The sequence below is a fragment of the Hyaena hyaena genome, unplaced genomic scaffold, assembly GCF_003009895.1.
Source record: "Hyaena hyaena isolate Hyena2069 unplaced genomic scaffold, ASM300989v1 scaffold_307, whole genome shotgun sequence".
In the NCBI taxonomy this organism is placed as follows: Eukaryota; Metazoa; Chordata; class Mammalia; order Carnivora; family Hyaenidae; genus Hyaena; species Hyaena hyaena.
In genome coordinates this window covers 799,721-826,302 of record NW_024080939.1, presented here as the reverse complement: position 1 = coordinate 826,302, position 26,582 = coordinate 799,721, and the positions used below count along the sequence as shown (strand labels likewise).

The 26,582-nt window shown below is 43.5% G+C and overlaps 1 long non-coding RNA gene across 5 annotated transcripts in view; it reads right to left on the bottom strand.

Moving 5' to 3' along the window:
• The window catches only part of LOC120242454, a 106,687-nt gene that overhangs the window by 55,657 nt on the left and 24,448 nt on the right, over positions 1 to 26,582 (bottom strand). For 3 of the 5 annotated variants that reach the window (XR_005531080.1, XR_005531084.1, XR_005531081.1), the window contains exons 2-3: positions 21,274 to 21,593; positions 18,764 to 18,871 (exon numbers count right to left, since the gene is read on the bottom strand). This is a non-coding gene — a long non-coding RNA (uncharacterized LOC120242454). Of the gene's footprint in view, positions 1 to 12,738; positions 12,898 to 18,763; positions 18,872 to 21,273; positions 21,594 to 26,582 lie in introns of all 5 variants that reach the window. The other 2 variants (XR_005531082.1, XR_005531083.1) reach the window with 2 other exon arrangements.

The following is a 26,582-nucleotide window of genomic DNA, read 5'->3' as shown; positions in this document are numbered from 1 at the left end:
TAAATAAATAAACTTAAAAAGCAAAGATCTGGCCAGCTGTTTACCATTTACAAATTGGAGACAGGAATGACCATAACCCCCCGGGTGTGCAAAATACTGCCAGATTCTCCTCCCCTGTGTTCCTGTGCCCTTCCTGAACTTCTCCGAGTCGAACTGAGAAATCATTTTAGTACTACTCTCTTCAGGGTAACTAAATAGATTATTCATAGACCCCACTGGTTGGGTCTGTATTGCAATTAGGGCACTTCAGCCAATCTGGAATCATAATCTTGACCAATTGCTGGACTTAACTTTGAGGCTCTCACACACCCTCTTGGCCAATGGTGAAGACTCCAGCCTTTGCATATGGCAGTTTTGTGACTGCTGAATATTCAGACAGACCTCATGGTGTCTATCAAGGAATGGTGCTTTCGTGTTGGTTTGGGGTTTTACTATTCATAAAATGTATGTCCTGGAAAAACATGCCAACCTCCCCACAATATAAGAGGGTGTCTTAAGTGAGAAATCAATTAACACAGCTGTAAAACACTAAGCACTAAAAAATCTTTCAAACATTTTAACCTTAATCTTTTTGTCATAGCTCCAATATCTTTGGGAAATATCTTTAAACTTTTGAATTGTACTTTATTCTTATTTTTATTTACTTTTATTTATTTTTGAGAGACAGAGTGTGAGTTGGGGAGGGGCAGAGAGAGAGGGAGACACAGAATCTGAAGCAGGCTCCAGGCTCTGAGCTGTCAACACAGAGCCCGACGCGGGGCTCGAACCCACGAACCACGAGATCATGACTTGAGCCGAAGTCGTACATTCAACTGACTAAGCCACACAGGCGCCCCTTGAATTCTACTTTTAAGATATTGAAATTTTTCTACAGGATCAAAAAACCAAAAGAAACAAACAAACAAAAAATGGAAATAAAACTAACGAGAGGAAGAAAACGTAGTTAATTTAAAATGTGTAATGTATCTGCCCTGTCAGAACTTGCCAGTAAAACGGAAGCTCCCACATTAAGAAAATTTCTTTAAAAGTTTAGTCTAACTTTTTTCTCAATTATGCGACCAGGAGGAAAACGGAATGACTGATGGAGTTTTCGCTCGTCAACTTTTTGAAGTCACAAATCACTCATTAGCATGTTGCTATATTTGAATGCTTGCTTCGAAGAGCCAGGAATCAATACAAAAGGAAACAATAACAGAGAAGGGGAAGATTTTTACCGTCATAATAGGGAAAGGTGTGTGAGCTGGAAGAAAGTACAGTACAGAAGCTCATGACAAGTCATGATAAATGGGTCGTTATAAAATTCATGTTTAGGCAGCACCAGGCCGGGGATAATGCCATTCGTCATGGCAACACTAGGCCGCTAATGAGCCCTCATTGCATATTCATGTCGGATGAGGTTCTCCTCTCCCTCCCACTCAGAACTAGTGCCTGGAAATATCTCCGCCTCAAGCTGGAGCTCAGCTAGGCCTTCTTCTTCTTCTTCATCATCTTCTTCATCTTCTTCTTTTTTTTTTTTTTTTGTATTTGTTTTTTTTTTAGCAATTACACTGTAAAAGCAATGCCCAAGATTGATGGCACTGATCTGTAGTTCAATTGTAAGAATTGAGAAACAAATATTTTTACTGCTTCTTCTTTTTTTTTTTTTTTTGTATTTGTTATTGTTGTAGCAATTACACTGTAAAAGTGCTGCCCAAGATTGATTGCTCTGATCTGTAGTTCAATTGTAAATTAGAATACACATCCCCCCAGGGACACACGGCCCCTATTTGTGATTAAGAAAAAAGCCCCATAATAGACTAATAGCTAAAGTTCTCTCTCTTTTACTTTCAGGCAATTAGCTTGATGAAATGGCCTCTTTTTGTGTACCCTGGAAGTGTAAACCGATATCATAATGAAGTATATGATGTTTATTCTATTATTTTCACCTTGCCGGGTAGGCAGGAATGCATAAGTAATGGCTGCTTTGTCTGGTACCTTTACTGATTCACAAGTAAACTATTTCTTAAAGACGCAGTGTGTGCGTTCTGAGGCTTGAGCTAAGTAACCCCTAACCGTGGGCTCACCTCCCAAGGCTGAAGACTTTCTACTAAGGAGGAAAAAAACAAATTTCTCAAGGAATGGTAAAAGCAAGATTCTGATATTCAAGAGCCATCTTGCTGCTGGAGCACTCCGGGGTGGGTGAGGTGGCATCCTGGGGCACTTCAGCAAAGTGTCCTGTGGCCACTCTGGGCCCCGTGAGCCTCCAGCAGGCCATAATGTATCTTTCATCTGCACTCCTTAGTTGTGGAACACCACCTTAATTTTTTTCTCCTTGGTGGCTGAAGACAGCCCTACAATGTATTCACCGCTTTTAAATGCATCGCATCCTCCCCCACTCCACAAGTCTTGTCTTTTCAAGATCCAAAACCTTGATCTCCGATGTCCACAAGAAAGCATTCCTCAGCTTCCTCCATGCACCGGCTGGCGGAGGTTTTGACCAGCAAGCCAATGAATACAACCACTTGTAGCTGGTACATTTCCAAAGCCACTCGTGTTGTTCCTCCATAGTATTTTAATATTTGTTTTCATTTCATTCATAAGGGTCTCAAGGGTAAAGGGCGGGGGGGAGTGTCCCAGCTGACAAGAGAGAAATAGGAAAGAAGGAAAAACAAAACAAAAGAAATCTACCTTTGACTAAAATTGGTTTATGGTTTTATACTTCTCAAGATGTTAATTATTCTACATTCCAATTCCCAGCCACTCATCAATAACCCAGTCTGTACTACCCACCAAACACTGCCTGGGCTTGCGTTGTCTGAATAAATCCATCCCTGTTCTCTTTAATACGAGCCCGATTTGAGTTTCTAGAAAGTCATTTTTTTATAGCAAAAGAATCTCACTAATTTTTTCCGTACTGACCTGGATATGCATTTTTAGATTTGTCATATTTTAAACCTGATGTTCGAGAGAGTCTTTTGTTACATATAAAATGTGTTTGCATTTCCTCCCAGTTAACCCGAGCTACTTCCTGGTTAAATAAAACGTTTTGAGAGTTTATTACTATATCCTGAAAAGTGATTCTAATGGTATATCCTTTCCAAACATACTATTAAAGAAGCTATCCAGAAATATCCCAGGAAAATTCACTTTGATATCTTTCTTGCTATAAATCAAAAGGTTTTACCCGTCTTTCTTTGGGGATTGGCTTTCTCTTTCTCAATATTTGTACACTGAATTGCTTGCCATGTAAATGATAAGCCTGCAACACAATGTAAATTTCCATTGCTTTTAGAAATGTTTGAATGTCTAGCTGCTACATTGCCACCATGTTTGAAATATGTTATTGTAAACTTTCAAGTGACATTAAGCCAGGAAGATCTCATCCACACTTACAGCACTTACTGCCAGTAACCAGGAAAATTTTTAAGGGTACATTCATTGTATACAATAATGCCTGATATTGACAAAGTGCTTCATAATGTTTGAATTTCTTTCAGACAGATCCCCTCACATGTGTAATTCTATGAGGCAAAGGAGGCAAATAATCTAATTGTCACCCCAAAGTTGGAAGGGAGGAAATTGAGGCTCAGAGTGGTTAAGTGACTTGCCCAGAGTCACAAGTCTGCAATTGCAAAGTTGAACCTTGTCCCCAGGCATTTAGCTCCAAACTCTGACCTCCTTCTGGCTGGCCATGTTGCCTTTATACTTGCTACACATTCACCATTGGGAGCAACCTTCCAGAATCTCAAATCTTTTATGATAAACAAATCTTGTGATCTTCATTTAAGTCTGGGCAAGACAGACAAATAAATGTAAAGATCTGTGTGTGCACATGCACGTGGACACACACACACACACACAAACACATACATACACACTTTGATAAAGACCTACAAGGAAAGGAGGAAAGGGATTGAATCCACGCAGATTGTTACCTACCTACCTAAATATAAGATAAATAATCTATATTTGATTACTAACATATGCTTAGACTAGGTAACACAAGCCACAAAATTGAAGAAATTATGTAGATGAATCAATTTTGAGGGACAGGGGATGGACCACTCTTTTTGAGAGACTTGTGTTTATATTCAAATTTTCCAGAGGTTTGGTTGAGTCTTTTTATCAGACTTATCTCTAAGACCTTTATACACACCACTCCCTCTGCCTCATCCTTACCTCCTGTCACATATTTCCATAGAACTAATTCAAATCTGACCATCAATCTAGAATTAGCTAAAAGATCATTCCTCCATGGAGATGGTCCCTGACTTCCCTCTCTCTCCCTGTTCCAAATATCTCTTAGATTTGATCCTCAAGTGACCCTCCCTCACCCCCATCCATTATGGCCTTTTCCATCCTGAAGCCAGTGAAGACAGGGTTTGGATCTAGAATCCAGGTACAGACTTTTCCAAGGGTGTGCTGGACCTTTCTGATGACATGTTCCCACTGTCAAGATCACCAACATACCATGCTCAGAGCAAGTGCCATGCTCAGAGCCCTGCGATTGGCAAAGTGGCTCTCGGCTACTCTTTGCCAATGAATGGCCATGACATTGGTGAGGAATGGCCACTCCTTTGTTGGAGTGGCCTTGAAATGACAACTACACCAGAGAAAACACAGGAAACAGAACCCACTGGAGGAGGCAAAACCGGAAACCAAATTGCATCAACCATGATTTCCTGTGAAAAGCTATTCCTGCCTGAACATGACAGACCTCAGAAATGAACCCAAAACAAATGATCCCAAAACAAAGAGTTTATAAATGCGTCCAAATCGCAGACGGGACATTCCTTAAACTTTGGGGAGAAAGGAAGGGCTGTATCATTATGTCATTCACTCATCGATCTGTCCATCAATACATCATTCAACAAATACTGATTGAACATGGAGGAGAAAATCACAAAAGTAGATATCGTCCTTGCTGTCGTGGGACTCACAGTATAATAGGGGAGACAGATATGTAATTGTATCATTGAATAGAAGATTATATATGTAATTCATGCAAGAGGTATGGATACAGATATGGGTGTCAGTCAGTACGGGACTCTTGATGAGAGCTTCGTAGAGGCAAGACGCTTCAGTATAGAAAACCTTACAATACAAGCTTAAAGAATGAGGTTACAGATGAAGGTACAGAGAAAAAGGGAAGTATTGGCAAATGCCCAAAAGTGGAACACAGCTTAGCAAGTTAAAGGGCCATTAAGCAGTCCAGCAAGACTGGACCAGTGGGAACTGGAAGTCAAGTGGAATGTGACCAGCCTGGGGACACAGGAAGGTTGGGCCAGACCGCACAGGGCCTTTTGGGCCACAGTAGGAATTCTGGATGGCCCCTGGAGTCTAGTGCAAATCAACTGAGGGGTTCTAAGCAGGAAACACCCAGAATCACATTTATAACTGGCCAGCAGATGATAGTACTGTGACAGTCTGAATGAGGAACCTCAATTTTTAAAGCACACAATGGTTTTATTTTTCTGGCACTGGCTACCAACCATGCTTTAGGGAACCACTTCCCCCCTCACCTCTAGAAAACAGACTTCTCTCCACCCCCTGTTCCGTGTGAGCCCAGCTCCAGGCCTGTCGGCTTTGAGCAGGGAAGATCTGGTATATCAGGTATGATATCAAAGGGCATCTGAGTCAGTCCTAAGAAACAATGACTGCTCTTGTGTTAGCAAGCCATCCGCTCAAATGCAACAACCAAGGCTAGGAGGGGCTCTGTAGGCTCTGAACGAAGCAAGCCGCTCCAAAGATCCTTTAAGTGGTCACTGGCAACATCTTGAAAAGCTGACCGTGGTTACAGAACATGCTCCTGAGTCACTTTCCTGCACCCTTTGACCAAGTCAGGACCTATGCACTTTGAGCCCCCTGCCCCGTGGTAGAGCCCTCTGTCCTCACTACTTGTTAATGGTCTGGTCTTCTCCACCCAACAGTAAGAGCCACAGAATGGGAGGCATGCATCTTAACCTCTTTATGGCTAACATACTGTTTGGGGTTTAGTAATGGGGGGTTGTTTCATTTGCTCTGTGGTATATGGCTCTCTGTGTTGATTCTCTTTCTATCTCCTGTGAGTTCTGCAGAGTCAACGCCACCATCTTTGTGTCTCCAGTTGGCACTTGATAGAGGATTGGTTATTCTTTTAGTCAATTAACATATGGATAAAGGGTCTTCATTAATACAACCAATCCTACCTCCTCTTTAGTCAGTCATGGGATATACAAAACCACACCATCTGAGAATATTGTATCCCATCAATCCCAGTGAGAGATGCTCCCTTAACACTAATGATCAATGCATTTCTACATATTAACATGTGCCCTAAAAGAAAATGCATGTAAAAATTGTTTCAGTCCAAATAAGTTCTATAACTGAGATGATGCTACTGAATCCATTTCCTTTTTTTTTTTTAATTTAATGTATCTATTATTGAGACAGAGAGAAACAGAGCATGATCAGAAAAAGTCAGAAAGAGACAGAGACACAGAATCTGAATCAGGCTTCAGGCTCTGAGTTGTCAGCACACAGTCCGATGCAGGGCTCGAACTCTTGAACCGTGAGATCATGACCTGAGCCAAAGTCGGCCACTAAACAAACAGAGCCACCCAGGTGCCCCTACTGAATCCATTTCCTAATGTTGACCAGGTATATGGTTATGTGAGATGTTATCTTTGGGGGAAATTGGGTAAAGGGAGCAGAAGATCTCTAATTTATTTTTACAGCTTCTTGTGCGTCCTAAAACTTTTCAAATAAAACAGGATAACTGTTTTAAAAACAATTTACTTTTTGTTCTTATATTCATACACCTTCATATTTTTATCTTTCTATGTTTCTTTTTTAGTTTCATATGTATTTCTAGAACAGCAAAGAACAATCATAAGGATTAAATGATGCTATCCTGCATGGCACTAGCATACAGGAAAGGTAATGCCCTAATTCTGGGCATTGTTCTCTTGGTCTGATCAGGCTGGCATGTCAAATATGCTGGAAGAAGAGGGAGGTACATGACTTTGGTCTGATTCAAGCTCATCCTCAAAATGATGTTTTCATAAACAAAGTGCCGACGGCTACGATCTTATCTTCTCTTTTCCTTTTATCCTAATTCAGGTCAATAACAGGTATTTCTACTCTCTTCTCCAGATTCCAGGCTTTGGAAGAGAGAGCTATTATAAGCTACGGGGCAGTGTTAGTGAAAAACTCACAAGAAGCCAGAGTGCCTTTAAAGTTCTGTCTACTTTAGCATTGTCTTAAAAAAATTAAGTCTGATTTTATTTATTGTTTTAAAATATTTATTTATTTTGTGAGAGAGAGAGTGCAAGTGGAAGAGGGCAGAAAGAAGTTATACAGAGAATCCCAAGAAGGCTCCACATCTTCAGTGCAGAGCCCAACGCAGGGTTCAAACTCACAAACTGAGATCATGACCTGAGCCAAAATCAAGAGTCAGTCATTTAACCAACATAGCCACTCAGGTGCCCCAGTTTTATTATTTTTTCATTTTTATTCTTAAGAGAGAGATAGAGAACAAGTGGGGCCTGGCAGAGAGAGAGGGAGACAGAATTCAAAGCAGGCTTTACATTGTCAGCACAGAGCCCGATGTGGGGCTCGAACTCACAAACCGCAAGATCATGACCTTAGCCGAAATCAAGAGTTGGATGCTTTACCGTTAAAGCCCAATTTTAGAAAGAGATGTTTCAAATAAATAAGTCTGGTGTTTAGGCTCCAACTGTGTTACTGGAGTTTTTCAGTTACACATTCAAGAACCCACCATTGGTTACGTGGATAACAACGTGGGTCATTGTCTCAGAACTCCTCATAGTAGGCCATTTTTCTACAATTAAGTGATCTGAAAAACACCCACAGGAAATTCATGTGTATGGAGATTAGGATGAACATTCAGTTTGGCTTAAACATGGAAGTTCACAAAGGACTCCCTCCACATCAAGAGCTGCTATTTTTAATACTATCCCGTTAATAAGCTTCCTGTAGTCCATACCATGAGAGTTAGGAAAAAGCGTGTATGTATCATAAAGTTGAATTCGAAGATGAATGACATTCCTGCATACTCATCCTTCCTTTTCGGAAACCTGCAACTCATTTAGTAGGTATATTTAAGACACAGAGCTGCTCAGAAGTCCCCCTGTTTTGCAATAAAATGCTTAAATTAAGTTCAGCTCAAGGTATGACATGGCAGCCACATCTTAGTGACCCATGGGCTTGCACAGAAAAGATTCAGCAGGATACAGGATGCCAACCAGGTGCAGGAAAAGAATGCCTGTCTGATTGCTATAAAAGCTCATCTGAGAAGGCCATTCCATCTTTACTTCTCCAGGATAATATCCACAAGCTGTGAAGACAGTTTCACTTAATAAAAAACAAAAAAGGAGAAAAAATGCAAAAATGTTTTTAATGTTTGCCTTATTGATTCATGAAGCAAAGGGGAAAAAAACAAAAACACAGTTACCTCTAGTTCCACCAAAACAGAGCGATTTCTTCCGCACGTCCTTTTCTGCGGCAGGAACAAAGCTTTATTCTAAAGAAAATCCACTTTAAAGTAACCCAAAAGAGATTGAAAACAAAAAATAAAAATACCCCCAAGATTCTGTAGCTCTTTAATGCTTGCCATGGGCCAAACTGTACAAGTAGAATCAGTCACTTCAAGTGCTAAAGTCGTATAATGCTAATAGGTCACTTTATAATGTGAGCAGTTTTTAAAAGTCGTATTTAATTTTCCATTATTACTGTACTGAATGCTAGTTGCGTCCATCCACCCAGTCATAGATTCTTAAGTCCAGAGGCTGGCCTGGGCATTGCTCAATTCTGGCTTTCATTCTCAGAGACCTGAGTTAGAACTCCAAAACAGGCCAGATTTCAACCCTCTTCCTAAATGTGTTTATTTTTATTTCTGAACCAGAAGAAGAAGGCTTCTATTGGTTTCATAATTATTTTATTTCAAAAAATACAGATCAGAGCAAAAGTCTCAATGGTGTGTGTGTGTGTGTGTGTGCACGCGCGCGTACGCACACATCAGAGTGTGAGTGTGCATACACACGTGTGTGGTTTTCTTAAGAAGATGAAATGAAGCATAAAATAACCCCTTAACAGTAACCTAAGGAATAAAACAAAATCATTTACAACACACGGGATTGTTGCAGGATGTGTCAAGATTAGATGGTTTAAGGGCGCTATCCGGAATGTGGAAGCAATTATAATGAAATTCATGACTCATTAGCAAACATTCCATATTGTGTTTCTCATTTCTGGGTCAATGTTCCTGGGAAATATAGACTTAAGATTGAGATGTTTCATTGACTTCAGCGCTAGATTATAGAGTCGGACCATGCGGTGACACGAAGCAAAGACTCCTCAATGAAGTTCCTCATTTCTCAGACGCCGGCAATTTGGTCCTCAAGCTAAGTATGAACAAACTAACCTCAAAAGCATACAGGGGAGAATTAAGTTGGTGATAGAAGGGCTGGCCAGCTAGGAACAGATACGAACTGGGGGGCGTCGGGGGAGATTTCACATGCACGCTGCTTGGTATGCAAAATGCCTGGTGAACTCAAGTACCCAATACTGTATGTAATGGGAACCAGATGTCTAACAGAGAGAGAAAAATATTTTACAGCAATAAATGTGACATTGGCTCTTAAAAGGTTTGCTGCTTTTAAACAACTTCCCCGTCTTACTTTCCTTCACGTTTCCAAAGAGCTTCAAGTAGATTGGGTAAAGAAATGATTTTCCTATTTGAAAAAAGAAAAAAAGTGTTTACCCTGCGCAGGACTTCTCAAATAAATGCCTACGTAAGGAGAAATGATCTGAAAGGGATAATTTGGGAACTCATTCATTTACGAAAGCACTGCGCTCAGCAAGGCGAAAATAAAATTAAGGCAAAGAAAGCAGAACTCCTCCTGCCCCTTGCAAACTTAAACTACACAAGATGCCGTAAGGTGCGCACAGCTGTTATGAGGACATAGCAAAAGCAAGCCCAGGGAAAGAGACAGAGATTGTTTTGAGAATTCAAAGGAGGAAGCGGAAACTCCAGTGCTGGCAGATTCCATGAAGATGGAAATGTATCCCATGTATCCCTCACATACCCTCTTCTCAGCACTGCACAGATGCTGTCCTGTGTGGCCCTCCGCTCTCCTGCTTGCCACTGCAGTGGACACGAAGAGCCACCCTGCTCTGTCGGCCTCTCCTACCCACTCCCAAAGCAAGCCCGCCTTCACTGGGGGGTAGTGGTTCTGAAGCAGGGACGCCATCTTGGAGTCAAGAGGTAAGCTTTGTAGTCAGGCCTGAGGTCCACTTCCCGCTTTGCCACTGATTGGTTGTGACCTTGGGGAAGTCACTTAAGCAACCTCCTTCTATCTGCACTTCCTCACCTGTAAGGTGAAGGTAATAAAAGCTCATGTCTCCCGGGCTCAACGTCAGGAGGTATAATGACAATCTGCACATAATATACTCTGCAAGTTGCCACCGTTGATGTCATGGCACTGTTAGTAGAAACGCTTTCGAGCTATTCTAAGACCAATCATCATATGCAGTTTTTATAGCCAAAAAAAAAAATCTAAACTCCTTATTTTGGCATGCCTGGGTGCTCAAGAGTTGACCCTGGCATGCCTCCCCAACTCTTTTCTCTCGGTCCCTTCCTTCGAATATCCAACTCCTCTTCCATCCCGTCAGCCCATCATCGCCCATGCAGGCCTCTGTGCTCAAGCCCCCGTACCTTTGCACATGCTATTCTGCCCCTCATGGATGGTCCACCCTCCATGTAAGCAAATCCCTGCTTACCCTGCAGCTCTCCTATCTAGCACAGCTCTCTGGGCCTTCTCTGATAGTCTGTGAAAGAATAAAGGCCCCTTAACGAGGCTTGTGGTCAGAAGCCCATAGCTCATACAGACAGCAAAAGTGGTGAGGACAGTGCTAAAAAAAAGAACCTATGCCCTAGCTAAGGGATAAGCCTCTCCTCACTGTTGCCAAGGTAAAATGAGGGCTCAGTATTGCCAATACTACTAATTTTTTTTTTCCCAAGGTGAGACAGAAATCTCCAGTTGTTAACTGTTGGCAACTAAAATTTGTTCTAAGTGCTGTAACTTTGGATCAACCAACACCTCTGGACACCATAAGGCTAACTGTGCAGACCTTGGCTCAAGAATTTCCTTACACATAACCTCCTCCATTCCGGCAAATTTAACTTTGACCTAGAACTGTTGTACATCTGCTTGTCCAACGGACAATGCCCCTTGAAGACAGGGAGCCTGTTGGGTTTTCTTTGTCTTTCCAGTGCTCAGCATCATGTACGGCTCAAAGAAACATCTCGTTGACTTTCATATTGATATTTCCTGAGCCTGGAAGCCAAGGAAGGGTCTACAGGTAGGAGATCATCCCCAGCAGATCAAAGGCTCAAGGTGTACTTATTTCCAACATTCCTATTTGTAGAGAGCAAAGATTCCCTAGATATCATTCAGCCTTGGTCACTATCTGACCTCCTTAGAATGGGCTAAAATTCTTCTTCAAAGCTCCAAAGCCCACTCCATAGTTAGCAGGAGTCAGCTCTGAGAATATAAACTGATCCTATAGGCCTAGTCTATTTGCAAACTTAATCTACACCTGGCATGTGAGTGCATAACTGAGTGAGTGAGTGAAATCTACTCATAAGAGCCCCAATTTAAATGTCAGATGTAAAAATAAATAAGTAAACAAATAAATAAAATGTCAGATATGACACTGTTTTCATTTTGTTGGAAGCAGAGCATACGACAAATCCTGGACCCAGAAAGAGACACGTTGTCTCTGAAACTGTGGAGAAGAAAAAAATGGGAAAGACTGGGATGTAAATAAGTTAGACGATTCAGTGAAAGCAGTGCCACTTCTGAACTCTTTAAATGTCCATAATTTGTGGCCTGAAGATGCAACTTCTGGCACTTTTCTCAAGAGAATCATGCATGGGGCGCCTGGATGGCTTGGTTGGTTAAGCATCCAACTTCAGCTCAGGTCATGATCTTGGGATTCAGGGGTTCAAGCTCTGCATCTGGCTTAATACTAACAGCTCAGAGTCTGGAATCTGCTTCAGCTTCTGTGTCTCCCTCTCTCTCTGCTCCTCCCGTGTTTGTGTGCTCGTTCTCTCTCTCTCTCTCTCAAAAATAAATAAACATTTAAGGGGTGCCTGGGTGGCTCAGTCAGTTAAGTGTCTGGCTCTTGATTTAGTTCAGGTCATGATCTCATGGCTGATGGATTCCAACCTCACACTGAGTTCTGCACTGACAGGGCAAAGCCAGCTTGGGATTCTCTCTCTCTCTCTCAATGCCCGTCCCCTGTTCAAAATAAATAAACTTTAAAAATTTTTAAGAAATAAATAAACATTAAGAAAACCATTGAGTCTATAAAACAGCAAACCACTTGAAGGAAGGCACTTCCCATCTAAGTAGTAGTTCTATTTTTTGTAAATAAAAATGATAAGTATAAAGGGGAAGAAATGAGAAGGACCCACACCAAGGTCTTAACAATATTTACGTCTACAGCGTTTGTTTTCTTCCTTAGGATTTTTCATGTGTTCTAAGTTTCCCACAGCAGGCATGTCTCACCCTTATACTAAGAGGAGAAAGGGATCCCAGTCTACGTGAGGATTAAGAAGCGAATGTCTACAATTAATAATATTTGAAGACCAGAGACTAAGATGAGGGGGAAAAGTGTCTTTAGTTTTGATATTATCTAGATATTTACCTAGATGATATGATTATCATCCTAGATAATAAATAGGAAACTTACCAGACAAAGGTCATCAGCTGAGCAGCAAACCCTGCTTGAAAGTCTGTGGGTGTGGACGAGGCCTCACAGTGAAGATGTCAAAACTATATCTGATGGAGATGCTGGGCTTGGGCACACCAGGGGCCATGGCCCTGTGACACTGTGCTAGATAAAGGGCACCTGGGATAAGACAAGTCAGAGCAGAGAAGAAAGGCATGAGCTACATGGAATATAGGACATGGTGTTAGAAGGCAACAGACAACAGCCCTAAGGAGGGGGCCCTCAACAAACAATACAGATTTTCAAGCGGTCAGGCGAGTGAAACAGAGAATGTCAGGGAGAGCCACTGGTCTGACAAATGGCAGCAGAGAAGTGAAAAGTGAGGAAGAGGAATGGGTGGTAAAAAGTCTTTTCCATGCACAGAAAGTATAAATTGATGACCAGGAAGATAAAGTGATGGAGAGAGCTTTTGGACCACAGAAGAATAATGTAGTTGAAAGAAAGGATGGTTGGTTGGAATAAAGGTGAGGCAGGAGAAGAGAAAACAGGTAACAAGATAAGTTATTAAGAGCACACATTCGGGCTTGAATAAGGCTAGCCAGAACACCCCTTCCAGAGATAAGGAATGTTAGCCACTGCCATCTGATTGGCCTGCAAAGCCCTCCAAAAGGTAAGAGGCCACGGACCTTCCTACCTACCCAATGCCTCAGGCCTCTCTGCATGCAAAACTTGACTGCACCCCACTTGGCTCATATTCCTCTATCGAGTCACCCTTCTTGAGAATGGGTATTTCATTCCTTTGCAAGGATTACTGACTTGACTTTTCTAGCTCCAGCTAGACAAGACAGTTTAAAGTTTGAGAACAGAGGACATCATGATGGAACATTTTAGTGGTTTTAAGACCCAGCCACAATTTCTTGTACACTCACAAGTCCATAGGAAGTCTATGCACCTTCTCCTTGAATCTGAGCTGAACTTCCTGACTCATGGACCCACAGAGAATGTGCCTGGGCCAGGCCGGAAAAGGTGGTTCAGCTTCTACCTTGCTCCCTTGGGTTACCCACTTTGGGAGCCTTGAGAGGCCAGGACACGAGCACAGGGGTGAGATGCAGCGAGAAGCAAGCAGGCACTTCTGCTGGTGGCCCGGGCTAAGGCCGCGGCAAGGGCCATCTTCAGTTCTCATGTGCCAATGGGGAAGCCTTGCCTTACGGGTGACCCCAGCCTAGGCCACCAGCAGACCTCAGCCTTGTGAAAGTTTGCACACAGGAGGCCAACCAGCGGAGCCCAGTCCACACCTTGTGCCATGACAGATAATAGTAAAATGTGTGTTGCCTTTTTTAAGTGGATCAATCTTAAGGCTGGAAGAGACACAGTCTGTTCTCAGAGTATCTGCTAAATTTAATTTAACAGCAGATAAGGGAAGGCAATATTATCTCTTAATCTTATTCTCTCTGTCTACCCTCCACTCTTTTCTGTTCCTTAGCCGGGTTCTTCTAATATCCCAGTCTCTTCCTCAGCCTGTTTTCCTTCTCTCTCTGTCTCTCTCTCTCTCTTCAAATCCAGAATTCTCCCTTTTTTTTTAAATGACCAGGGGACTTATAGAAGAGAGAGCTACATTCTCTTCTCTTCTTACCTATAGAAGGCGTCTGTTTTCCCTTTTTTGGCATAAATAAGCTCAGATCCTTTAAAACAAATAACCATTTCCATTTTTGTTGTTCTTTCCTGATGCTATTCCTCCTTCCTGAATGATCTCTGGGCCTCATGCGTACTTTTTAGGTTGTAAAAACTATGAACAAAGGGTGCCTGGGTGGCTTGGTCAATTGAGTTTCTGGCTCTTTTTCTTGTTTGTTTTTTGTTTAGTTTATTTATTTTGATAGAGATATAGAGAGCAAGCAGGGGAGAGGCAGAGAGAGAGGCAGGCAGAATCCCAAGTAGGCACTGGGCTATCAGTACAGAGACTGACGCGGGGTTCGAACTCACAAACTGTGAGATCATGACCCGAGCTGAAATCAAGAATCAGATGCCTAACACACCGAGCCACCCTCAGGTGCCCCCGGGGCTTCTGACTCCTGATTTCAGCTCAGGTCATGATCTCACGGTCATGAGCTCCAACCCTGAGTGGGGCTCCGAGCTCAGCTTGGATCCCTGTTTAGGATCCTACCTCTCTCTCTTTTTCTACCCCTCCCCCCACTCGCGCTCCCTCTCCCTCTCTCTCTCTCTCTCTCTCTCTCTCTCTCTCTCTCGGTCTTTCAAAAAAACAAAACAAAAACGACAATAAACAATAACAACGATGAGCAGGATATTCTCCCCAGTGATGATGTTGTCTAGACTCTGCGTCTTCCGGAAAGCACTGCTGTTTGGGGCACACTCGGCTCTTCTTGTCTCTGTCCCGCCCACCCGCTGCAGGGGGCCTGACTCGCTTCCCCAGGGGGACAGGGGTCTGCAGGCTGCCGCCCATCAGGAGCTTGAGCGAGAAGATAGCCAGTGGGGTGGTCAGGGTCGCTGTGAGGACGCCCCAAGTGCGGCTCCGAGTGAGGCCTCCCAGGAAGGGCGCACAGATCCTGTGGTCTGGAGACTGCCCGGCCACCGTGCTCGGAGAGGGGATGACGCGCAGAACGGTGACCGCTGGGCAAACCCTGGACCAGGACACGTCCCCGCTCCCTAAGTGGAAGGGAGTGTCTCCCATCTATGCTGCGCGCAGGGGTAGCCTGGGCCACTACCCGGACACGCCACCTGGGTGGGCGCACGTGGACAGGCGCGCGCCCTTGCCCGGATGCACAGGACTCGGGCGGAGCACGGGCCCGCCCAGCCGAGGAATGAAGCAGCACCCCCAGGAATGGCAGGCACGTTGCTCAGAGGACCACGTGCAGGCCCGGCCGAGCGCGCCAGCGGCAGGCAAAGTGATACCATCTCAGGTCAAGGAGAAAGCCCCACAGCCCAAAATAGCCGCCCTTCCCAGTTGCCACACGGTCTAAAATTATACCATTGAAGATTTATTCCTTTGCACACCTCACTTTCGTGGGGGGCCGGTCTGGAGCTGGGGGCGACCCCGTAAAATGTCTTCACCTTAAGGTGTAAAAGGCCCAGTGTGTCCACAGAGTTCTGGAGGGGCGGGAACGTTAGGAAGTGTTGAAAGGAGAGGAAGGAGGCAAAGGACGTGTGGATGAGGGAAACCAAAAGGGAACTTCTATTTCAGGGTTTTGCCCAGAAGGAGCCTGGCAGACAGCTACCTCGTAAAACCGAGGCCTGAGCCATTTGCCAGTAAATTTGAACCACGCATATAAACAATGCTAATAATTTATTCCTTGAAAATGCCTTTCTAATACATTATCATGCAAGCTGCACAGGCCTCTCCTTCGAATTGCCTAAATGGAAAAAAAAAAAAAGTAAATTAAGGGTCAATTAGAAAGAAAAACAAGAGGAAGCATAAGGCGATGCTACTGCCTAGCATAGGCTGGAACACGGAAGGAAGCTACAAGCAGGTAATCAGATCTTTTTAACCCAAGTCCCCATTTTGGGGGTATCGAGGGGAGGCGGGGACGAGTCCCTCAAAAATTCAGGTAAAGCCTCTGTCTTTACAGAAGTTTGGTTAACCTGACCGGGCAGGACCAAGCAGTAAACAAAATAAAAGCAAGCGATCGCTATTGGAAATGCACCTCGGGTCCACCGTTTCTGCTGGCAACAGCTCCATCCCATCCCATGTTTAAAGTCCTTGAGAGATACAACATTTCAGGGGCGCCTGGGCGGCTCAGTCAGTTAGGTGACAACTCTTGACTTCAGCACAGGTCACGATCTCCCGTTTGTGACATCAAGACCCACGTCGGGCTCAGCACCAACAGCGCAGAATCTGCTTGGGATTCTCTCCCTCTCTCTGCCCCTCTCCATCTCGTGCTCCAAATAAAGAAATACACTTTATATATATATATATATATATATATATATATTTCAGAAAAGTAACCACTACCCTCCAAATGCCCATGCCACCTTCACTTAACAAAAAGCTAAGTACCACGGATGCCACTGATGAGCTTTAAACAGAGGCAGGGATAAGCACAGGGGACAGAGAAAAAGGAAGGAGATAGGAAAGAGGGAAGAAAGGGTGTGCAGGGTTAAGAATAATCGGTTCCCTTCAGAGCAAGCAACATGTCTACACCACTTGGTAGTTTATAAAGGACAAGCCACTACATAATTTTGTCTCCAGTGCTCCAGACCCCATGAAGCAAGAGCATGTTATCCCCATCTCTATGAATGAGAGCACTTGGGGGGGAGGAGAGACTAGATGACATCCCCAAGGTCATACAAGGGAGGAAGCTGGGGACATGGGAAAGTGCTAGTTAGTCTAACTAACCACATTCCCTGGTTTGTTTCTACTCCAACAGCCTTTGGAGTTACAGAATGTGGGGATTCAAGAAGTATTACTCCTGGGTCTCTGAGGAACTCACTGGATAATTTCTGTGACTGAGATTTCCCTCCTCAACCGCCATTCACTCATTCCCCCAACAAATCGTGATGGAGTCTTATGGCACACCAGGCATTGTCTAGGAGCATGAGTTCACCCTCATGGGGATTTCACACAGATGAGTCCTCAATGGCCAACTCAACTGTCCCCTTTTCAGAGAGCTACTCTTGACTGTGCAGTTTCAAGTGGCCCCTACTGTCCTCAGCCAGTCCCTCTCGTCTGATTTTCCCATAGTACTTAAGACTCCCGGAAACCATCTTTATTCACTATATTGCTGCTTGTGTCCTCTAGAAAATTAGGTCCTTCAGAACAAGGCCATTGTCTCATTCAAAGCTATCTCTCCAATAGTTACCACGATTCCTGCACACAGTAGGCACTCAATAAACAGCTGTCCAATAAGTGGCAATGAAAACCAAGGAGAGCTTTTTGCCAGTGCCTACTATGTGCCAGAGTCGTATGAGACTATTTACATCAACCATCTCATTTAATCAAGATCAGCTATGCAAAAATAGAAGAAATGTGAAAAGGCAGTTTTAACAATGGCCAAGTGCTTGGAAAAATTAAAGCAGAACTGGAAATGCCTGCACCCCGGGCCCCTTAATGCAAGAACAAGGGCCAGCCTGTGACGTTAAAAGGTAACAAATTTAAAATGAAAAAAAGGAAATACATTTTAAAACAGCGTATAATCTACCTGTGGAATTCACCGCCACAGGATATTATTGAGGCAAATACTCTAGCAAGATTCAAGAAAGGATTAGGCATTTATATGAATAGGAATAATATTGGCAGTTACACTAACTAGGTTAAAAAGTTACAAGGCATGTCCGTCCTGGGCCCCAGGGCATAACTGTTCACCAGCTGGGGTGAGGAAGGAATTTCCCCTTGTGATGGAGCGTTGCATAATTGGCCAGATGCATGATGGCTCGAATTTTTGCCATCTCCCCTAACATAGGCAGAGACCACTGTCCAGGGGAAGTTCCTGGAGAAGACAGACCAATGACTTCTCACCATGGCGTTTGTGACTCCATGTTGCACAGTCCCCAACAAGAGGTGGATTCATACCTGAAAATGTTTCCATTTCAGAACAACAGAAACGGTGAAAAATAATTTTCCTCATCCTGATGATGAAAATATTTCACGAGCTGAAATCAGGCCCGGGCTGTAATCTTATTAGCGCCACAGCCAACGCGCCCGGAGGCTGCACGAGCGTTTCTAAACCTCAGCACATCAGGGTCCTGGGAGAATCTTATACAAAGGCATCATTCGGCCATTTTTCACATCTGTCTAACACAGTGCCTTACGCACACGCGCTCGGCACATATGTGTTTAATGGAAGTGCGTTTCTGCAGGTGTGCTAAGGAACGCTATTCAAAATGCCATCCACTCACATTCCAAAGCTTTTCTCAGTTACACTGCCAGGCACAGGCATGGATTCTTGGTGATGTGTGTCGTGCATTTTTTTTCCAGCCTACCATGAAAACCCCAAAAGGCGGTTGTTAGCCTTGCGTCCAAATCCAAGCATTCACAATAACATGCCATCGCACTAAAGAAAATAGTGCAACTAAATTATTCATTAGACTCACTTACTTCACAAACCTTGGGTGTTGCTGGTGTAGACAAGGCTCTGAAGAAACCGTAGCAGTGGCAGAACCACCAATGAAACAACAGCCCCAGCATCGAGGGACAAAAAATATTCTGGAAGCCAAAACAGAAAAGGACATTTTAATGTAAACCCTCAAAACAGCAATGACCCTAAAAGATTTCAAAAGTAAATAGATACATAACAAAATGTAGCACAGATGTAAATATATGTGTTTTTTCCTGGAATCAGACACCGTAGTTGCCATTAATATTGTCAAACGCATTCTCACACAACATAGGTTAAGAACCATCGGTCTAGGGCTTGGTCCTCAAGAGAATTCTCCAGTCACTCTGGACAAAGTCCTTTCCACCTAAATGCAAGATTTGCTTCCTTGTAAAATTTACTTCCTTAAATTGGCAGAATAATATTAATTGGATTCTCTTACTATAACATCATACGGAGCGTATTTAATTCCCATCCAGAGAAAAGACCTTAAACAGTAATTGTGGCTTCAGACACCTACCAGGCATTTTATTGGCTAGTCGCGGTAAGCTTTTTCAACTTTGGCTGTTTCTCGTGGTCTAAGCTTTGCCATTTACTTTTCCATGTGATTCCCAGAAGAGTAAAGTTTGGCAGATTTGTGTTCATCAATGCCGACTTGTTTGGGGTTTGGAGTTTTAAGGCTTCTTTGTAGGGTTTGTTTGGGTTTTTTTTTTCTTTTTTGTGGCTAATATTTGATTTTTACTTAAAATTATCCACATAATAAGGATGCCTGAGTGGCTCAGTTGGTTAAGCGTCCGACTTCTGATTTCAGCTCAGGTCATGATCTCATGGTTCGAATGTCAAGCTCTGCGCTGAGAGCAAGGACCCGCTTGGGATTCTCTCCCCACCTTCTCTCTATGCTTCTTAGCCACATGCACATACATGCACACTCCCTCTCTCCTCCTCTTTCTCTCTTTTTTTCCAAATAAAAAAACATTAAAAAATAAAATAAAAGTATTCATATATCATAAAGAACTATAAGGTAAGAGTGTAAACTCTGTGAAATCAGGATGGGGTTCAGTTCTCACATCATCAGTCCGACCCCAGATAATCCAATGAACCTTCCTCTTTCTTCATCTGTAAAATGGACAAAAAATAAAATGTGGCTTAATCTGGCGAGTACGCCCCCATGATTACACGTTGCCTGCCATGTACTAAGGAGACCATAAAGGTTATCCATTATGACGACTAAGTTTATTTTGCTCACATATCTGTCATCATCAGGAGTACACAAGTACAGGGGCGCCTGGGTGGCTCAGTCGGCTAAGCTTTCAACTTCGGCTCAGGTCATGATCTCATGGTTCGTAGGTTCGAGCCCCGTGTGGGGCTCTGTGCTGACACTACCTCAGAGCCTGGAGCCTGCTTCCAATTCTGTGTGTGTCTCTCTCTCTCTGACCCTCACCTGCTCAGGCTGCCTCTCTCTCTTTCTCTCTCAGAAATAAATAAAACATTAAAAAAAATTTTTAAAGGAGTACACGAGTTCACATCCTATTCCAATGTTAAGATGTCATTTGCATATCAACATCAAGAAAACATTTTATAGTTCCATTCCCCATATTGCTAGCTTTACATTAAGGTTCTAAGTACCATAAACAATAGTTTAAAGAACATCTTTGAGGAGCGCCTGGTTCGCTAAGTTTGGTGAACGAAGCATGCGACTCTTGATCTTGGAGTCGTGAGTTCGAGCCTCATGCTGGGTATAGAAATTACTTAAATAAATGCATATTTAAAAATTAAAATTAATTAAAAAATTAAAAATTAATAACATCTTTGAGCACTTGGTGGTGGTGGTGCTGGTGGTGGTGGTACTGAGATGGATTCCCAGGAGTAAAATTATTTGCTCAGGGGTTACAAAAATTTTTAAGGTCCTCACACACACTGCCAAATGAGTTTCCGAAAGGGGTTTTGACAATATTCCACAGCTGTGTAGGACTTGCTTTTGACCACTGCTCTGTAAACAGTGGCAATTACCATTTATCAGGAATAAAAAGGGGGGAAATCCAAAAACTAACAGAAAGACCGTGTACAAGTAAACTTTTGTATTTCTAGATCTAGGGGGGAAAATGCTGCGAATGGTATGAATTTTCATTCCCTCGGCGTCTGTCGGTTTCCTTCCAAGCCCTTTCTCAAAGTACTGTGCTCGACCTCTCAGAAATGCCTCGTCCAGGGCGCCTGGGTGGCTCAGTCGGTTAAGCGTCCAACTTCGGCTCAGGTCATGATCTCACGGTTCCTGGGTTCGAGCCCCGCATCGGGCTCTGTGCTGACAGCTCAGAGCCTGGAGCCTGTTTCAGATTCTGTGTCTCCCTCTCTTTGACCCTCCCCTGCTCTCTCTCTCTCTCAGAAATAAATAAAACATTTAAAATATAAGAAAGAAAGAGAGAGAGAGAGAGAGAAAGAAAGAAGGAAAGAAAGAAAGAAGAAAGGAAGAAAGGAAGAAAGAAAGAAAGAAACGTCTCATCCAACAGGTACACACCTCACAGTTTTCCGGCCAAGCCAAGTCAGCTTCCTGTTTTCTGCCTGGTGTCCAGTGGTCCTGTGAAGGCCAGTGAGTCACTGCCCGCCCCGGGATGAAGACCGCAAACTCAGGAGCAATCCCAGAGGAAACAGGAACCTGGCAAGGCCAATATATAAATATTTCCTTGCAAGGTGGAGCCACGTAGAATGACACAGCCTGCCCCTGACCACAAAACATGGAAAGTGTAACCTGATGAGGGGTAGCGCCTGAGCTCTGAAAGCCATAATCTGAGGAGGAGCAGTTGGTCCGTGCAGCTTTGCGAAAGGCCTTGATATTACCTGGTTTTGTGGGAAGAGAAAAGGAAAGAAAGAGAACACTTGGGCCTTTGGTCGTGAATTTACCACACGTGAAAGGTAAGGGTCTGACAAGGTTGAAATGGAAATCTTCAAACTCAAGGCAACCAGAAAGAGGCTCTTCCTCACCCTTTCCACACCAATGTCCTGATGACCCCTTCTTGCTCTTGAAACATGTCCTAAGGAGCCCCAAAATTCATTTGAAGTCTGTGTGGGCATTTTTCTAAAGAGAGGGCATCCACCCCCCCTCCATGCTTGGCCCCATAAAACTCTCCCGGAAGGAAAAATCTCTCCTAAGATGCTATCGCTGACAAGGCGCCTTCACCTGACTCTCCCCGTGAAGGATTCACATAGAAGGCGCAAATCGTAGTTGCGCTCTTTGGACATTTCTACATGGCGTGGCATCCTTTGCTAAATTCTAGAACCTGATGTTCGTTAAATAGGCTGAGAAGACTAGTGATTCCAATGATGGGGATCGTAAGTGTGGCCTTTTTTCCTAGCTCCATAGGTGCCTGTGCACCTGGGTGTGAAGCGTCCCTACAGGCAGGCCACAGGGTTGGTGTAATGAGGACTCAGGCTCCTACCACTCACTACCCGTGTGATGCTACGCAAGTAGTGAACCTCTCTGGGCCTCGGCTGCCTCCATGTTAACTGGAAATAGAACACCTGCCTTGCACAGTTATTGTGGAGGAAGCCCCTATTCCTGGTGCACAGAGGTCATTATGTACACACACACACACACACACACACTGACACATATGCAAATACATGTGCGTGAGCCTGAGTTTTTGAAAATCAATTACTCCTCTCCGTTTTTATAGCTCACAAGGTGATTTTTGAAAAGTCAATCAAGAAAGGAAGGGAAGAAACAGATCTTCCTCTCCCAACAAGGAAAAGCAATTAAACGTCAAATATTAACTGTTCCTGGGAGTAAATTTTTTTAATGGGTTAAAGGCCTGGCCATTACAGGCCTCCAATATGTAATTTCTAAGAAAGGACTAGGTAATATTTTTTAAAATTAAGTGGAAGATAAAATTCTAGAACCCGTACATCTATTCAGAAACCACTTTTTTATCCATTTTCAGGGGCTTCCCAATGGCATCATGCCTTTTAAGATACCCAATCTGTTTAAGAGCACTTTATTTCAAGCCTTCACTTGTGAGAAGCATTGATTTATGACAGGGCTGATTAAAGCAATGGTGTCTTAAGCAATAATGATTTCAATTATAGGACTTTTCACCAATGCACATTATTCTGATTTGCTCTCCACTTTTTCCACATGTCTATTCACTAAGGGAGGGAGCAGAGGTAGGTGGGGTAATTTCGAAAGGTCCCTGGGCAAATGTAATATCAGAAGGGAACATATAGGCAGGTGGACTGATGTATCCTTTTGGATGATGTGAATGTATTGTATTTTAATATGCTCTGACAAACTTGAACAACTCCCTGATGGGCTCCTACCCAATATCATTAGGGTTATTTAGAGTTCTAATTCTGCTCTATTCCCACAGGGGCATATTGAAGTCATAGGAATGTGCAGATTACAAAATCCCTCCAAGCACAGTACGTGACAGTCTCCAGTGTCGGGCTGGAGGAAACCATTAAGCTCACAGTTAGATATTTAACTCATTCACATCTGACAACAGAACACATACCAGGGGCACCCGGGTGGCTCAGTGGGGTAAGCGTCTGACTCTTGGTTTCAGCTCAGGTCATGATCTTGAGGTTTTGTGAGTTCGAGCCCTGCATGGGGCTCTGTGCTGACAACGCAGAGCCTGCTTGGGATTCTCTCTCTCTTTCTTTCTCTCTGCCCCTCCCCAGCTTGCGTGCATGCTCTCTCTCCTTCTCTCTCTCAAAATAAATCAATAAACTTTTTAAAACAGGGGAAAAAACGTAACACATACCAAATATCATCCCCTTATCTGAGTGTCTCTCCCATGAACCAGGCTGGTAAGTAAGAAAGCGAAATCAACCTAGAGTCATATGATAAGTTGCAACAGGAAGGAGTCCTGCCTAATGGGGGCACCTGCTCCCGGGCTCCAGCTCATTGTCACCATGTAGGGCTGTGGACCAAATAGTGCCACACCCTCAGAACTTTCAAAAGAATCCAGAAATCCATATTGTTCTGAAGTTCAAGTTTTCCGATTTTTAAAGTTTAGATAAACACTGGTTAATTGATCTAGTAATTGGGGGGAAGATATGGCATGACATTTTTTGCTTAATTAACAAAGTATTTGAGGGCACTAGGGTGGCTCAGTCGGTTGAGCGGCCAACTTTGGCTCAGGCCATGATCTCACAGTTCATGAGTTCGAGCCCCACATCGGCTGGCTGCTGTCAGCGCAGAGCCTGCTTCGGATCCTCTATCCCTGTCCCCTCTCTCTCACTCTCTCTCTCTCAAAAATAAATTTAGGGGTGCCCGGGTGGCTTAGTCGGTTAAGCGTCCGACTTTCGCTCAGGTCATGATCTCGCGGTTCGTGGGTTCGAGCCCCACGTCGGGCTCTGTGCTGACTGCCAGCTCAGAGCCTGGAGCCTGTTTCAGAGTCTGTCACTCCCTCTCTCTCTGACCCTCCCCTGCTCATGCTGTCTCTCTCTCTCCTAGAAATAAATAAATAAAACATTTAAAATAAATAAATAAATAAATAAATAAATTAAAAATTTTTTTTATTATTTTGATTCTGCTACTTCATAAACATGTAATGAAAATCTACTATCATGCTAAAAACCATGTGCCAGGCACAAAAAAGAATATCTCTTCTCTTCCATCAAGTAACTAACAGTCTCGGGGCACCTGGGTGGCTTGGTTGTTTAAGCGTCTGACTCTTGATCTCAGCTCAGGTCATGATCTCAGTCTGTGAGTTCGAGCCCCATGCTGACAGTTTGGGATTCGGCCCCTCCCCTACCCACTCTGTCTCTTTCTCTCTCAGAATAAATTAAAAACTTAAAAAAAAAAAAAAGGAACTGAGAGTCTAGCACTTAGTATAAGAAGTATGAAGAATCTCATGTGCAAAAAATTTAGGAGAAATGTAACCTAACTTTGGGATTCAATCTATCACTTATCTTTACAGTAAGGTTCTCTTTGCTTTTCTTCAAATAAGTTAGTTTGTCCTTTGGCTTTGCTTTGAAGCTCTGTTTTAATTTGAGAGCTACTCCTGCAAATGCTAAAATTCAGGTAGGATATATTCCCCTTAGAATCCCGTACAGCAATTGGAAGGGAAAATTCTGATCACACTTTGATGAGTTGTCTTCCCTCCATCGAATCAATTTTACAGGTTTCTTAATTCTGTGCTATTAATCAGATGCATAATTTCAAGCTAGCTCTTTGGTTTTTAATTTTTTTAATGTTTACTTATTTTTGAGAGATACAGATAGAGTGTGAGTGGGGGAGGGGTGGAGAGAGAGGGAGACACAGAATCCGAAAAAGGCTCCAGGCTCCGAGCTGTCAGCAAAGAGCTCGACGCGGGGCTTGAACCCACGAACCGTGAGATCATGACCTGAGCAGAAGTCAGACACTCAACCAACTGAGCCACCCAGGTGTCCCTCAATCTAGCTCTTAATCTTAACTACTCTGTGATGCTGTCGTCTTTATGAGAGCTAACCAGCAAATGCTTTATGCATCAATCCCTCTGCAACATCACCTTCATAAATTTTTTAACTTCTTTTTTTTTTTTTTTTGGAATTACAGAAGTCCCAAGAGACAGAAATGAAAGTGTTGGGGTCCAGCCATTAGAATTTTCAGCTTAGCACTTAAAAAATGATGAACCTAATTGCTTTACTGAAGAAAATCAGATCAAAGTTAAGATTCTCTCTTTTTAAACTTTGTAATTATTTCTCAGACCCCTCCTTGAAATGCCTTAAAAGTACTTGCATTGAAATGTATATGGGCTTCTTCCTCCTTCCCTTCAAATACGCTTTGTCCTGACTTTTCTGGGTCGCCTTCCACTGCCCCTCTTTGATGGCACTGCCTGAAAGGAAAGTTCTCAAACATCACCGCCACTGGCATGTATAGAGACAGTAAAAACCCGTGGTTCGCTGTGCTAACAACTAGGCATCGCAACGTTTTAAACACAGTATTTGATACATTCTGCAGCTCAGAAACAGGCAATTACAGCAGACCTCATTTCCTTCTTTGCATAGAATTTCCAGCCAACCCTGAGCACACAGATCTCCTTTCCGTTGTGTCCTTCCCAGCCCATCCCCATAGCAAATCCGCGTCTGCTTCACAGAAAGCCTTGAATCACAGCAAATATACTCCAACTGCCCTGGGTACTGGATGTTGGGGGAACATCTGAATCTTCTCATTTGCTTTCTGTAGCAGCCAATTCTTACAGTGTTAGAAGCCACCTTAGCGATCCTTCTCCAACCCCTTTATTTGATAAATGAAGGGGGAAAGACCCAAGGGGAGACAGGGACTTGCCCAGGCTCACACAGCAGGGCCCTGGGACTTTCCCTCTGGTGCCCTTCCCATGTCCACTCACAGCCATTGTGCTGGACCAATGAACAGTTCTCAGAAATAGAATTTTAAGTAGACATCGCCATGAAGACGAATTTATTATAAAAGCACTGAGGGGGCCCCTATTTTGTGCCAAGTGCCCTGTTCATCTCCAGAGACTGGACAATCATGGAAGGCATTCTAATACTGATTCGATCCCCTACTAATGATTCCTACTCACTGAGTCCATGCACAGAGCACCCACGGGCTGAACGTTGCCTACGGAGTGAAAGCTGGGAGGAACCTTAGAGTTTTCATCCGGGTTTCTTGTTTTATAGAGGAGGAAACTGAGGCCCTGAGAGTCTTTAGAGCCAGTTGGTGTCAGAGGCAGGTCTAGAACCCATGAATCCTGATCACCAGAGTCGTGTTCTATTTGCTTTAGTACATTCATCTATTTCATAAGGCAGCCGAACATGGGGGCTCAACCTATCATGTTTATCATAAACATCTTTGTTACCTGTCCCCATGCTGTACTCTGAAGCTCC